This window comes from Bubalus kerabau, chromosome 4, assembly GCF_029407905.1.
Source record: "Bubalus kerabau isolate K-KA32 ecotype Philippines breed swamp buffalo chromosome 4, PCC_UOA_SB_1v2, whole genome shotgun sequence".
Taxonomy (NCBI): Eukaryota; Metazoa; Chordata; class Mammalia; order Artiodactyla; family Bovidae; genus Bubalus; species Bubalus kerabau.
The window spans coordinates 120,201,254-120,216,967 of record NC_073627.1 but is presented as its reverse complement, the minus strand read 5'-3'; the positions used below and the strand labels follow the sequence as shown (position 1 = coordinate 120,216,967).

At 40.0% G+C, this 15,714-nt stretch overlaps 1 protein-coding gene and 1 long non-coding RNA gene across 4 annotated transcripts in view; both read left to right on the top strand.

Moving 5' to 3' along the window:
• The window catches only part of GNA14 (G protein subunit alpha 14), a 200,147-nt gene that overhangs the window by 80,841 nt on the left and 103,592 nt on the right, over positions 1-15,714 (top strand). The window lies entirely within an intron of this gene.
• Positions 2,838-5,705, top strand: LOC129650172 (uncharacterized). The gene is made up of 2 exons (XR_008713647.1): positions 2,838-3,321; positions 3,475-5,705. It is a non-coding gene; the product is annotated as an uncharacterized LOC129650172 (long non-coding RNA).

The window sequence follows — 15,714 nt, the reverse complement described above, 5'->3', positions numbered from 1 at the left end:
TGAACTTCCAGATGTTCAAGCTGGATTTAGAAAAGGTAGCAGAGCCAGAGATCAAATTGCCAGTATCTGTTGGATCATCAAAAAAGCAGGAGAGTTCCAGAAAAACATCTGCTTCTGCTTTATTGACTATGCCAAAGCCTTTGACTGTGTGGATCACACTAAACTGTGGAAAATTCTTCAAGAGATGGGAATACCAGACCACCTGACCTGCCTCTTGAGAAACCTATATGCAGGTCAGGAAGCAACAGTTAGAACTGGACATGGAACAACAGACTGGTTCCAAATAGGGAAAGGAGTCCATCAAGGCTGTATATTGTCACCCTGCTTATTTATCTTATATGCAGAGTACATCATGGGAAACCCTGGGCTGGAAGAAGCACAAGCTGGAATCAAGATTGCCGGGAGAAATATCAATAACCTCAGATGTGCAGGTGACACCACCCTTATGGCAGAAGCGAAGAGGAACTAGAGAGCCTCTTGATGAAAGTGAAAGAGGAGAGTGAAAAAGTTGGCTTAAAACTCAACATTCAGAAAACTAAGATCATGGCATCTGGTCCCATCACTTCATGGCAAATAGATGGGAAAACAATGGAAACAATGAGAGACGTTATTTCCTTGGGCTCCAAAATCACTGCAGATGGTGATTGCAGCCATGAAATTAAAAAAAACATTTGCTCCTTGGAAGAAAAGCTATGACCAACCTAGACAGCATATTCAAAAGCAGAGACATTACTTCGTCAACAAAGGTCCGTCTAGTCAAAGCTAAGGTTTTTCTAGTAGTCATGTATGGATGTGAGAGTTGGACTATAAAGAAAGCTGAGCACTGAAGAATTGATGCTTTTGAACTGTGGTGTTGGAGAAGACTCTTGAGAGTCCCCTGGACTGCAAGGAGATCCAATAAGTCCATCCTAAAGGAAATCAGTCTCAAATATTCATTGGAAGGCCTGATGCTGAAGCTGAAGCTCCAATACCTTGGCTACCTTATGTGAAGAACTGACTCACTTGAAAAGACCCAGATTCTGGGAATGATTGAAGGCGGGAGGAGAAGGGGATGACAGAGGATGCGATGGTTGGATGGCATCACTGACTAGATGGACATTAGTTTGAGTAAGCTCCGGGAGTTGTTGATGGACAGGGAAGCCTGGCGTGCTGCTGTCCATAGGGTCACAGACTTAGACATGACTGTGCGACTGAACTGAACTGAGGAACAGATTTTATGATCTCAATCCTTGCATCTCCTCATATCTAGAGAAGCACTAAATACCTTCATGGTGACATTAGATCCTCATGACTAACAAAAAAGCCTTTTGCAACATCAGTGCTTCATGGTATTGAACTCTACCTTCACCAAAACCTTATATATTGAATTCATAGTGTTAGCCTATAATTTTACTTTTTTTACAACTGCATAAGTTTTCTAACAAAGTCTCATAGGCAGCCATTCCAGATAAAGACTCATAGGACATTAGAGGGAATCATTTCTAAATATATGTATATACAGAGAATTCAGGTGGCTGAAGATTTGACTGTGAATTAAAAACTTCCTCGTTCATCAGGCTTTGAAATCCTCCTAAGAAAGTAATACAATGTTGAGCTTTATTCTAAAGTGAAAGATGAAGCAATGCTGAAGGGGAGAGATTTCCTAAGAAAGAAAAGCTGTTTGTAAGGCCCTATTTGACTGGTAGAAACTAGGCAACAGGAAAATAAGATATAGATTTGATGTTTGTTAGAACCCACTCCAGTACTCTTGCCTGGAAAATCCCATGGATGGAGGAGCCTGGTAGGCTGCAGACCATGGGGTCACTAGGAGTCCGACACGACTGAGCGACTTCACTTTCACTTTTCACTTTCATACATTGGAGAAGGCAATGGCAACCCACTCCAGTGTTCTTGCCTGGAGAATCCCAGGGACGGGGGAGCCTGGTGGGCTGCCGTCTATGGTGTCGCACAGAGTCAGACATGACCTAAGCAACTTAGCAGCAGCAGCAGTATAATAATAAGCTAGCTAGCTGAAGGAGAGTGGAATCACATCTTAGCTTCCTGGGTTTTGTGCTAAGCATTGACTTAAGGGATAGAAAATAGTATTAAACACTTTTTAAAAATTGAAGTACAGTTGATTTACCATATTATTTTGGTTTCAAGTGTATAGCGTAATGATTCACTTTTATAAAGATATGGAATGCTTCATTAATTTCATGTTATCCTGCTAATCTTCTCTGTATATACCAATTTTAGTATTCATATGTGTGCTGCCAAAGTGAGCACCACAATTTTTTACTGTGATAAAATCTATATACATCTTGTATATATCTTAGCCATTTTAAGGTGTACAACTCAGTCATTAAGTACATTTACAAAATGGGTGACCATCACCACCATCCATTTACAGAACTTTTCCATCATCCCAAAGAGAAAATCTGTACTCATTAAACAATAACTCTCCATTCCTCTTGCCCCAGCCCCTGGAAACCTTTATTCTATGGATACATTCTGTTTCTGTGAATTTGCTATTCTAGCAAGGTACTTCATGTAAGTGGAATCACGTATTTTCCCTTTTTATGTCTGAGATCTATTTCACTTGGCATAATGTTTTTAAAGTTCATCTGTGTTGTAGCATATATTGGAGTAGCCTTCCTTTTTACAGCTAAATAATATTCCACTGTATGTATATACCATATTTTGTTTATCCTTTTTTCTGTTGATGGATAAACAATTGTTAAGCTGTGAAATATTGGCATAACTTGCTTGCCTTGTAATAGTGGTTTTTCTAATTCACCCTCATCCTTCTTCCTCTTTAAAAGATTTCTTATCCTCTGTTTGACCTCTTACAGAGGGATTTCTACATCCCAGTAAACAAGTTTGCTCAACTGGTCTGGGAAGGCATTCTGACCCCACAGATTGGGACGGCTGAGACCAGGTGTGATCAGCTTAACCAAGCCCCATCCTTATTGTCTGGCCCTGCATGGAGGTGCCTTTGGAGGCCTACAGGGAATGATACCATATATTTTAAAGAGTGCAAAGTGACATTTGTGAGCCTTGTTTAAATCTCCATGTAAAAACTCTGGAAAAGAACTCTGATCTAAGTTTGTGTTTGTGGAAGCTCTGGGAGGGAAGACTAAACATTTGAGAATTATTATTCTGGCTGAGGGAGCTCTCTGGAGTAATATGAATTGAGACTCAGAGGAATTTGTGGAGAAGAGCCAAGAATCCCGAGAGACGATATTTCCTCTGGTTCATGTGAAAGTGTTAAGAGCAGAAGACTTAAATCAGGCTCAAAGAGAAGAGAAAGAACAAAGGCAGGCAGCACTGGAGGAGACCCAGGTACTCAGCCCCATCTGCTCAGGGGAGGGTTTCCATTTTCACTAATGGTACTTCCTAGGGGAGATTCAGCATGGGCTTAGATGCTGGGAAGTTGCTGCTTTAGAATGCAGAGGAAAACAAAGGTAGTGAGTGTCTGAATTCTGTTTCTTATAGGCTTCTTCTGCCTTGCAGTAGAAGGCAGGCCTCAGACTCCATCCCCACACCAGCCTTTTATGGGAGGAGTGGCAAGCATTGCATCTGGATGTAACGCCTCCCCATCTATGCTGCGTGGACAGCCTCTCCTGGTTTCTACCACTCCCTATACACTTTCTTGACATGATTTTGATGTCTTTAGGTTTAGACATACTGTCTGGGAACCCCTGAAACCCCCTTCCCTGGAAGACCTGCTTAGCTGTGTCACGTGAAATGTCTGAGCAGCTGGGCACAGAGTTGAAGTCTGTTACTCAAAATTGGAAATGCTTTAAAATAATGATTTTTGAAAATATATCTACGTTTCCTTATTTTTATTTTGCAACAGTTATAAAAATAATAATCAAAGCCATGGTATAATAAAGACCCCCTTTCTTCCATCTAAATTCAATAATTGTAAACATTTTGTGATATCTTTCTATCCATCTATATTCATATCTATCTTTTCTGTTTTGCTGAGCCATTTGAAAGTTAATTGCAGACATCATAGCATGGCAACTCTAATGCCTTTTAGTTAAGAACATTTTTATATAGAAACAAAACACCATTATCACACCTGAGTATTAATCACACTTACAGACTATCCAATTTAGATTGATATTCTTAATTTTCTTAATAAAAAAATTAGCTTTGTAACAGAAACCTCAGAGACTGGAATACTGAGACAGATTTCAGAGGTTGGAGAATTATAAAGGGAGGAATGAAATGGTGCCATGTGGAAAATATGAGACTTGGAGAGGGAGTCCTGGGTTGCGGTTCTAAATTGTTATATGGCCCCAGGGAAGTCATTTAGCTTTTTGAGTTCATTGGCAAGTTGAGGGGGGGTTGGTAAAAAAATCCCTAAAGTCCCTTCCGATTCTCTCATCAAAAGTGTGATTATAAACTGCTAATGTAAAGATATTATGCAAATGATAACCTGGTTTTTTTAGAAAGTGTTTTTTTCCTCTCTTATTCTTAATTAGGGATTGTCTAGTGTTGAAAGGTAACTTAGCCTTTTCTCTCATGAAATAATGATCTATTAGCCACTGTACCCCTTGTTCTACTGGAGGAAGAACAGTTTTAAACTTAGCTGACTTCTTTGTACCATTTATCCAGGCCTGTTCTTGTTTTTCTATCTTATTTTTGTTACTCGTTGAAAAGACAGTTTTATCCCCTGCCAAAAAGGCTCCCTATTGTGGGCCATTCATATTCCCTGCTAACTGATATTTTGTTCTTAATGAAACATTGTTTGAGTAATTATGGAGTGCGAGTGCTCAGCGAAATGTCTGGACTTGGCCCTGGTACACGAAACACTGGGAAGGCCACGATGGTCTTCTCTAACTTGACTGTGATTTTACTGATACACATCGTGTTCTGGTTGTTTTCCAAGTGGGCCAGAATGATTATACTCTTGGGTATAGTAAGTCTGGGAGTTGTGGCTGACTGTGGTAACACATAGTCCCACTGAGTCAGTTGCTTCTTTTTCTATGCGTCTATCATCCTTTTTTCTCTCTCCCTTCTCCATTCTTCCTTATTCACTTCGTTTGTTCATCTCTTCCATATATGATTTTATCATGTGCCTCCTTGGCCTCAGGCACAGGGAAGTTTATTTCTACATTGACTGTAACACATGTCAAAATCAAGGGCTGTGAAAGGGTCATGACCTTGAAAACCCTACTTGAGTCCCATAATGAGAAAGGAAAGGGACCCATGGAATGTGTGTGTGTAGTGTATTAGTTACATGGCAGTTTCTAATCAAGCTTCTGATTTGAGAAACCTGGGACTGGTTGGGAGAGAGAAGTGGGGGCGCTGAGAGCATACGGTGGTGACCAGCCTCAGCTGTGAAGAGGAGGAAGGCTGGTTCTCTCGGGTTTGCTAATGCAAATGGAGATGTGTTGTGATGCTTTGGGTGTGGCCTGGAACAGTCCAGTTTTTTTGATGAGTCCACTTTCTTCCTTTCTAAAACCTTGGTCCATTAGGTTAAGAAACTAATAATAAAAATAAAACCTTCCCTAGATGTGGTGCTTGGAATTGGATTGCTTTTATCAATGTCATCTGTAAGCTCATGGCCTCTCCCCTTCCCCACCGTAGCATCCATCTGGATGGATCCACCATGGTTCTTTGAATCCATTCTCCATATATTCCATAGCTATGCAACTGTGAAGTACATTTTGGTTTACTTAAAAATGAATGTTGAAATAAATCGTATGCAAGACTTGTTTGGCAACCTGTTTATTGATGTATTTATCTTTTACCAGGCACTGCTTTATTAAATCCATCTATGTGGTTGTGCTCTAGATTCCACTAGAGTGGAATGACAAGCACTCCTATTCATTGCTATGAAACATTTTATCCAACAAAAACACATTTCTTTGGACATGTGGACAGTTTTCAGTTCTTCACGTTAATAAACAATCCTGTAGTGGTGCATGTGGTCTTGTGCATATTAAACTTTGCTACTTTTTTCCCCCAACTCTTGTTTTGAAAATTTTCAAACGTGTAGGAAAGCTGAAAGAGCATTTGGTAATCACCAGCCTATTTTAAAACCAAAATATCCAAGTATTTAATTTTGTTAACATGTTTTCAGCCTTCTTCCCTTCACCCCTATACCAGTCCATTTGGGCTGCTAGAACAGCATACCACAGACTGGGTGGCTTATGAACAACAAAAATTTACTTCTCAAAGTTCTGGAGGCTGGGAAGTCCAAGATCAAGGTGCCAGCAGATTCTGTATCTGGTGAAGACCTGCTTCCTGGTTCGTGTGTGTGTGTGTGTGTGTGTGTGTGTGTGTGTGTGTGTGTGTGTTAGTTGCTTAGTTGTGTCCAACTCTTTGCAACCCCATAGACTGCAGCCCACCAGGCCTCTCTGTCCATGGGATTCTCCAGGAAAGAACACCGGAGTGGGTTGCCATTCCTTCTCCAAAAGGAACTATAGAAAGAAAGAAAGTGAAGTCGCTCAGTTGTGTCCAACTCTTTGTGACCCCATGGACTGCAGCCCACCATGCTTCTCATAGGTTACCATTTTTTCACCATATCCTCACTTGGCAGGAGGGGGAAGTGTTGGTCTCTGCAGTCTCTTTTATAAGGGCACCAATCCCATGTGATATTGGTGGGAACTCTCATGACCTAAGCACTTCCTAAAAGCCTCACCTCACAATACCATCACCCTGGGGATTAAGTTTTAACATAAAAATCTTGGGGGGACACAAACATTCCATCTATAACATTCTTGCTGTCTTTCTCTCTAGGTAGATACAAACATATACATATATATATATATACACACACACACATGCATATATATATGTGTGTGTGTTTAAGTTTTTTTTTTTTAACTGATTCTTTTAGTTTTAGATCTCACTCCTAAATATTCCTGTCACTGATATCCTAGTAACAAGGCCATTCTCTTATACAACCACAATACAGTGACCATGCCTAAGAAAATTAAACCATTGCATAGTATATAGGGTACCAATTGAGAATGTACATGTTTTTATTTAAAAAAATACTGCCAAAATCTCTCCAAAGCATCTGTACCGATTTATTGCTCCCAGCAGCAATGCATGAAAACTTCCCCACAGGTTCACCGACACTTTATTATCTCAGTTTAAGTTTTGCTAGTTAGATGGATAGAAAAGTATCAACTTTTACATTTGCATTTTAGAAAAGAAAAGTCAGCCATAAAACATGTAAATCAAGTGTAAGGTTTTATTTTTAATTGTCAAAATAGAAATGAGATCCCAGTTTGGCTTCTAGCACAGGGTAATAAGCTCCATGTCTATGAGCAATTTAGATCAGGATTCTTATATTTTTTCTGAAAATTTAGGGAAAAAATATATAATGTAGCTCAATTCTTCATTTTATAAACATAGACCTTTCAGCCAAAAATCTTGTCAGAGAATATTTTGACACAATTATCTTGGGGATCTGAAGTTTTTTCAGTGATGTATTAATAGTACCACTGTAAAATTCATATAAATCGTTAACTTTAATATTAGAATAGCCTACAGGATATGAAGCCCTCATATTGAGAATAGTGAGGAAGCAGAACAGATTGTGTTCCTGCTCTCTGTGACAGTAAAATGGATGCTAAAACTTAAAAAAAAAAAAAATTTTAGCAAAAACTTTAAGGTTTGAACTTTAATAATGATAAACATGGACACTCATGACCAGATGTGGGTAGAATTTTGTTTATTTTTTTATGAATAATAATAAAACCAAATACTGTATCTCTGCTACCCAGTGATTGAAAGTTGATGATAATTCCAACTTAGAAGTGTGTGTATGTATGTGTGTGTGTATGAAGCGTAAGAAGAATCTAGATCACTTTCACCTCAAAGTAACACTGACACTCGTTGAGTGTTTGCTAAGGATTAAGCTCTGGCCTCAGTGCTTGTAATAATGTCATCTCCATTTTGCAGAGTCAGTCACTGAGGTTCAAGGTTAGGCAGCAGGTAATTGGAAGACCTTGAATTTGAGTACCGGGAGGCCTCTTCACCTTTAATGTACTCTCTGCCAGTTTTATGTGTTATTTTTTCTCATTTACTATACTAGAAACATCATTTCATGTCAGTAGGTATCCATCTACATTGATTTTCTTAGCTATATAATATTTCTATTGTATAGATTCACCATGACTAATTGATGGCATCACCTACCACTTTGAATATTTTTTTCCTGTTGTGTTTAATGCTGTGATCACTGTCCCATTGTATTTACATATGGCTACTTGTTCTACAGTTTCTTTTGAAATCCTAGAATTGGAATTTCTGGATGGCGTGATGTCACATTTTGAATGATGTTGATCCACATTACTGTGTTGCTTCATATTGCTGCACAGGTACTGCAGGAATAGATGGAATGGGTGTCTTTTTTCTCATACTCCCATTAACACTGGAGTTTTTTTTCAAATTTGCCCCTCTAATAAACAGAATACAGTATCTCATGGTTTTCATTTGTACTCTTTCATTAGAGGGAGGCCAAATATTTTTCATGTGCCTACTTGTATTTTCTTTTCTTGAATTGCCTTTTTTGTATTTTCCTTGTTTTCTCTTCTATTGATGTTGTCTTTAAAAAATTAATTTGCATAAATGAAGAATGAAGAATATAAACTTCAATTTCAGTGAAGAATATAAATTCTTTGTTATGTTAGAACAGTTTTTGCCTAGCAAAGCCTTTGATTTTTCATGTTTTTTAATGGTGTATTTTATATTTTGTTTATACTTTAAAACTCTGAATTTTGCTAATGCAATATTGGACAAATGTCCACCTTTACTTTCTTGGCATATTGATTATTTAAATATTTGCATATAAATCTTTAACTCATCTGAGATTGCTTTTGATATGCCACACAGATATGGCTTTTTCCACTAATGCCACTCGTGAAAGTGGTAGTAACTGTGCCTAGCAACACGTGAACTGCAAGCTTCCAGATGTGCAAGCTGGTTTAGAAAAGCCAGAGGGACCAGAGATCAAATTGCCAACATCCGCTGGATCATCGAAAAAGCAAGAGAGTTCCAGAAAAACATCCATTTCTGCTTTATCGACTATGCCAAAGCTGTTGACTGTGTGGATCACAATAAACTGGAAAATTCTTCAAGAGATGGGAATACCAGACCACCTGACCTGCCTCTTGAGAAATCTGTATGCAGGTCAGGAAGCAACAGTTAGAACTGGACATGGAACAACAAACTGGTTCCAAATAGGAAAAGGAGTACGTCAAGGCTGTATACTGTCACCCTGCTTATTTAACTTACATGCAGAGTACATCATGAGAAACGCTGGGCTGGAAGAAACACAAGCTGGAATCAAGATTGCCAGGAGAAATATCAATAACCTCAGATATGCAGATGACACCACGCTTATGGCAGAAAGTGAAGAGGAACTAAAGAGTCTCTTGATGAAACTGAAAAAGGAGAGTGAAAAAGTTGGCTTAAAGCTCAACATTCAGAAAACTAAGATCATGGCATCCAGTCCCATCACTTCATGGCAAATAGATGGGGAAACAGTGGAAACAATGTCAGACTTTATTTTTCTGGGCTCCAAAATCACTGCAGATGGTGATTGCAGCCATGAAATTAAAAGACGCTTGCTCCTTGGAAGGAAAGTTATGACCCACCTAGATAGCATAATGAAAAGCAGAGACATTACTTTGCCAGCAAAGGTCTGTCTAGTCAAGGCTATGGTTTTTCCAGTAGTCATGTATGGATGTGAGAGTTGGACTGTGAAGAAAGCTGAGCACCAAATAATTGATGCTTTTGAGCTGTGGTGTTGGAGAAGACTCTTGAGAGTCCCTTGGACTGCAAGGAGATCCAACCAGTCCATTCTAAAGGAGATCAGTCCTGGGTGTTCTTTGGAAGGACTGATGCTAAAGCTGAAACTCCAATACTTTGGCCACCTCATGCGAAGAGTTTACTCATTGGAAAAGACTCTGATGCTGGAAAAGACTGAAGGCAGGAGGAGAAGGGGACGACAGAGGATGAGATGTCTGGATGGCATCACCGACTCGATGGACATGAGTTTGAGTAAACTCCGGGAGTTGGTGATGGACAGGGAGGCCTGGCGTGCTGCAATTCATGGGGTCGCAAAGAGTTAGACGCGACTGAGCTGAACTGAACTGAGTGCCTAGCACACAGTGTTTCCATAAACAGTGCTAGCCTCCCCCTCTCCCTGTCTCTTGGATAGTCTTAGAGGTTCAAAGGAAGGAGTTTGCCATATCCAAGAGCTGAGTTGGGGCAGGGGAAATAAGAGGAAGACTGATAATTGGGATTTTACCATTTTGTCAACAATAACTATTTATGATGCTCCTCTGAGTGATGTCTGAGAATTGTTACCTTCCACTAAGCTAGTTTGGGATCTTGATAGGCATTTTTTCTTGGGACATGTTTTTCCAGAAGGTGACATCATCACTAGGTAAATGGGAGTTGGTCCTTACCTGGATTTTCATAATGCTATAGCAAGCTTTAGAAAACCCTGATAGAGTTATTACCTTTGCTTTTCCCCTGTTAGCCTGCATGACAGTGGTTCACTTTCATTGTCTGGCAGTGTTCCCATTGCTTGATGCTAGATGGAAACTAAATTAGATTCTCATTGTTATAGGCATGTTGGTGCTTAACCAGACTAATTTAATTTGGTTACAAGCACCTGAAATGTCTGAGGTATTAAAAGAAAATCTAAGGTAAAATAATCATGATTTTAAAATTAGCTCTTGTTTCTCTAATGTATCAAGGCTAAATAGAGCTACAGTGGTAGATCATCTGGGGAGAGATGACTCCTGCGCACTTACTGGGTAAATTGGATTTTTGGTAGCATTTGTTTCTTTTATTGTATCAGAGAGTCATCATTCTTTGTGAGGTCATCTTGGAATTCATAAAGGAATAGAAAGTAATTATTATAACTAGTGTTGTCGTTGTTGTTCAGTCACTAAGTTGTATCTGACTCTTTGCGACCCCATGGACTGCAGCAACCCCATGGACTGCAGCATGCCAGGTTCCTCTGTCCTCTGCTGTTTCCCAGAGTTTGCTGAAATTCACGTCCTTTGAGTCGGTGATGCTATCTAACCATCTCATGCTCTGACAGCCCCTTCAACTTTTGCCTTCGATCTTTCCCAACATCAGGGTCTTTTCCATTGAGTCTGGTTTTCACATCAGATGGCCAAAGTACTGGAGCTTCAGCTTCAGCAAGTCTTTCCTGTGAATACTCAGGGTTGATATCCTTTAGGATTAACTGGTTTGATCTCCTTGCAGTCCAAGGGACTCTCAGGAGTCTTCTCCAACACCACAACTTGAAGGCATCAATTCTTCGGCACTCAGCCTTCTTTATGGTCCAATTCTTACATCTGTACATAGTAGGCCATAACAAAAAAGATAACCTAATTTACCAGTTAATGTAACTTTTATCATACCTCAGAGTATAAGACTGTTAGATTTCAACTCTAGTTAGGAAGAGTCATCAACAAATTCTGCTGTATGCCAAAACCCAACATTTGATGATTCTAAAATTGCTCAGAGCATCTTTTCTCACATTATTTTCATTTCTGAATCTTTTTCTCAGATTTGCTCATTTCCCAATCTCTCAAAAGCCTCCACATTTCCTTTACTTTTCACCACTAACCCCCCCATAAAAATAAACCAAAAAAAGCAAACACATAAATAATCTCCTAGAATTTGGATATTATAGATTCTTTCTATTTTATATAAGAGCTTTTTGGGAATAGTTGACTGCCTGAATATCTTTGTATTAAGGCTATGTTGTAAATATCATCATTCTAAAATCACTGTACATATTTTGTATCAAATATGCCAAGCAAATGAAAATAATTGTCTTTTAACAAAAATAAAGAACATGCCACCAAACCCTTTTTCTTATTATTTTTTTGTTCACTAAAGATGTTTCTCAGATCTGGTATGAGACTAATCCTTTAATGCCTTTTAAAAAAACTATATTTCTTCCTGAGGAGCTGGAACTGACCAGACTTTAGGAGCAGGGGAGGGTCCCATGAAGGAGGGCTGCAGCTTCAGTTTGGGGACAGCACTTCAGAATCTGATAGTCTAGTGATTTGGGGTCACTTGGAAAGGTGAATGGGTAAGCCATGTGTATATGACTATGAGGAGATAGTAATTGATCTGATCTTTTGACTAATCCTAAGCCTGCCACAGATGTACTTCATGAGGGAAGAGGGCAGGCTGGGGTGGGAAAAAGGTGAGCTTATGCCAGCTGATGGTTAACTGGATGTCCCAACCAGGATAAAGATATTTAAAGACCCTAAGTATCTGCAGCACAGAATTTGGATTGTAAAAACTTAGTGGATGAATAGAAATTGTATCCTCCAAAAACCCAAGAAGATTCAGAATTTGAAAAAGAATGAGGAAGGGAGAGGAAGAAATGAACAGCTAGAAGGATGTACATCAAACTGCAAAAACATGAGACAAGGATTCTTGATTTGGTTGGTTGTTGAGTTGCAGACACAAAATTTCTGCAAAAAGTATAATGAAAATTCTTAGTTAACCTGCCAGAGGTTGAAATTTTTGTTCTTCATTGTCTCATGGAAAAACAATCATCCATATATGTTCAAAAGGGGGCAGGAACAGGGGAGACAAAGCAGACTATTTGGAAATATATACTGTTTGCATCAAGAAAATCAGAATTGAATTTTTATTTTCATAGAGGATTCAAAGCAGGAATTAGACCCACAATATTCTAAACAGAGAAAATTGCACATCTGATCTTGAGATCTAATGTAACTAAATTTTCAGTGTATAAGCATGAGTGTGAAAGTGACCCTTTCAATATGCACACTGTAGCTTATAACTCATCTTGTTTCTCCTGCGGACAGCCTGATCCTGGCAAAAGTCCTGCCAAGGCCGCCTCATTTCCATCTCCCATTAGATTGTTTGGATTTCAAAGTGTAGATAATGGGTACATTATAGAAGATACAAAGTGTGATGTGATGGCTACTTTGAAGATACTTTAAATGCACTTTTAATTAGTTTTGTCAAATTGACTTCATGCTGCACTGCCTAACTTGAATGCATTTTATGATAATGCTCATGTTTGGATGATTATTTCAGGGTAGATATTGATTTAAATGTGATCACATGACATCATTCCCAGTTGTCCTGGGAAATATGGCTGGTCCAGAAACACTGGTTGACTCAGAAAAATCTTAGCATAGTGAGCAAATAACAACCATTCTTATATGCTTTTGAAGTTTTCTTCAGTTTTTAAAAACTCTAGGTGAAAACAAATATTCTTTCTTTTAGTCTGCCATCCTTTCACCAAATAACAGGAAGTCAGATGTTTCTGTACTGGGTAGATACATACCAAAATATATCCAGGCTGGGAGAGTATATCCTGGTAAAATGGAGAAATAAGAGTATTTTGCCACTGATATTTAATCTTTCAATGCTATGTGTGTGTCGAGCCAGGGAGGCACTTAACGTTTTTAGGGCCCCGTTGTTGTTTTGTTGCTCAGTTGTATCTGACTCTTTGCAACCCCATGGATGGTAGCCTGCCAGGCACCTCCGTCCATGGAATTCTCCAGGCAAGAATCCCGGAGTGGATTGCCTTTCCCTTTCTCCAGGGGATCTTCCTGACCCAGGGACAGAACCTGAGTATTGGCAGGCAGATTCTTTACCACTGAGCCACTGGGAGGCGCTTTAGGGCCCGGGCAGGAGTACAAATGGAAGACCCTGGCTGGTGTCCCTTGTCACTACCACTTCCCAAGCACAGTGCAAAGGTCTCTGCATGCACTCAGGCCAGCACATCCAGGCTTTGTCCACAGCCCCTGTAAGACACCTGTCTCTTGGCAGGCCCAGGGATGTGCAAACCTATGTCATATTCACCCTCAAGAGGATGGATTGGAAAGGGCCTATGTTGTAAAATTCCAGGATATTAAGTGCCTTGAGCATGGCCTTAAAGCTGGGGACACGGACTAAAAGTGGATATGTGTCCTTGACCCTGGAGCCTCATGGCACTGTTGGATGAGGAGAGATGGAAAAGACCCAGAATATGGCTTTCTGCTGGGGGAAGCTCTTTTGTCCCACTCTAAAGGTGGCAGTGTGTCGAGCTCTGGAACATGAGAATAATTGCAGGAGGCTGTTTTGCTGGCCCTTTCATTTCTAGCCAGCATGCATCTGAATGTCTGTTCTGTGCAGATTGTGAGGCTGGGTATTGTGGGAGGATACGAAATACAAAGCTATTTTTAATTGAGTTGTGGGGGAGATAAGAGCCAAACTGAGAATAATTACAAAACAACTGGTTAATGAGGGAGAAGGGATAGCCCCTAATTGTTGAGGAAGGGAATTTGGGGTGAAATGGAGTAAAGTCATGTGACTGATTTTGTTACCAACCTGCTTTCTTGAACTCTTTAATCAATAGAAATTGATAGGAAGAATTCAGGCAGAATTCAGGCAAGGCTTTATTGGGAGGGGGAGCAAAAACAAACAACAGATTTCCTTGCGGCTGGAGGGTATGCAAGCTGATGCTTTAAATGGGGTGAGGGTGGGGGTGGATCCATGGATCAGGTGGAGGGTGACTTTGGTGGTCTGCTCACCCCTTTGGTGGTGGTGTGGGCAGGGTTCATGTGCAGTACCCTGCTTTTGCTCCCAGCACCTCAGAAATGGCAGTTGGGTTTTGGCTTTTTTGTATCTTATTGTTTATAATTTGCCCCAACTGCCTTTGCATGATTATTTTAGTTCCTTATAGCTTCCTGGTATTCTGTTACTGAAGGAGACTTTATCTTGGAGACTTTGTCTGGTACAGGGTTCCAGGTTCCAGGTCCTGGCCTGTTTCAGGAACACAGGGTTTAGGGATCATGGAGATCAGAGCTGGCAACTTGTGTTTCCAGAGCTCTCACAGGTATCATAAATGTGGGACTGGACCAGACACTAGGCAATGAGGACTAGGGAGAAACCGTGGGTGTGTTTGCATTTAACTAGTGAGTGTGTGCCCCAGCAAAAGACGTTCAGATTAAAAAAAAAAAAAAATGCTGAACAATGTGCTGACCAAACAAAATAGGTATGAGATCCCTAAGCTTCTGGGGTTGTTGCTGATGTTAAAGTGATGTTGCCACATTGAGACAAAAGCTTACTTGCTCACCCACATTTAGGCCTAATAAAGTAACTTGAGTTACAGAAGGTGCTTCATGTAGAAAATAAGTGTGAGGGGAAAAGCTGTAAAGTGAAAATTCTTAAAGTTCAGTTCAGTTTCTCAGTCATGTCTGACTCTTTGCAACCCCATGAACTGCAGCACACCAGGCCTCCCTGTCCATCACCAACTCCTGGAGTTTACCCAAACCCATGTCCATTGAGTTGGTGATGCCATCCAAGCATCTCATCCTCTGTCATCCCCTTCTCCTCCTGCCCTCAATCTTTCCCAGCATCAGGGTCTTTTCAAATGAGTCAGCTCTTTGCATGAGGTGGCCAAAGTATTGGAGTTTCAGCTTCAACATCAGTCCTTCTAATGAATACCCAGGACTGATCTCCTTTAGGATGGACTGGTTGGATCTCCTTGCAGTCCAAGGGACTCTCAAGAGTCTTCTCCAACACCACAGTTCAAAAGCATCAATTCTTTGGCACTCAGCTTTCTTTATAGTCCAACTCTCACATCCATACATGACTACTGGAAAAACCATAGGCTTGACTTGACAGACCTTTGTTGACAAAGTAATGTCTCTGCTTTTTAATATGTTGTCTAGGTTGGTCATAACTTTCCTTCCAAGGAGTAAG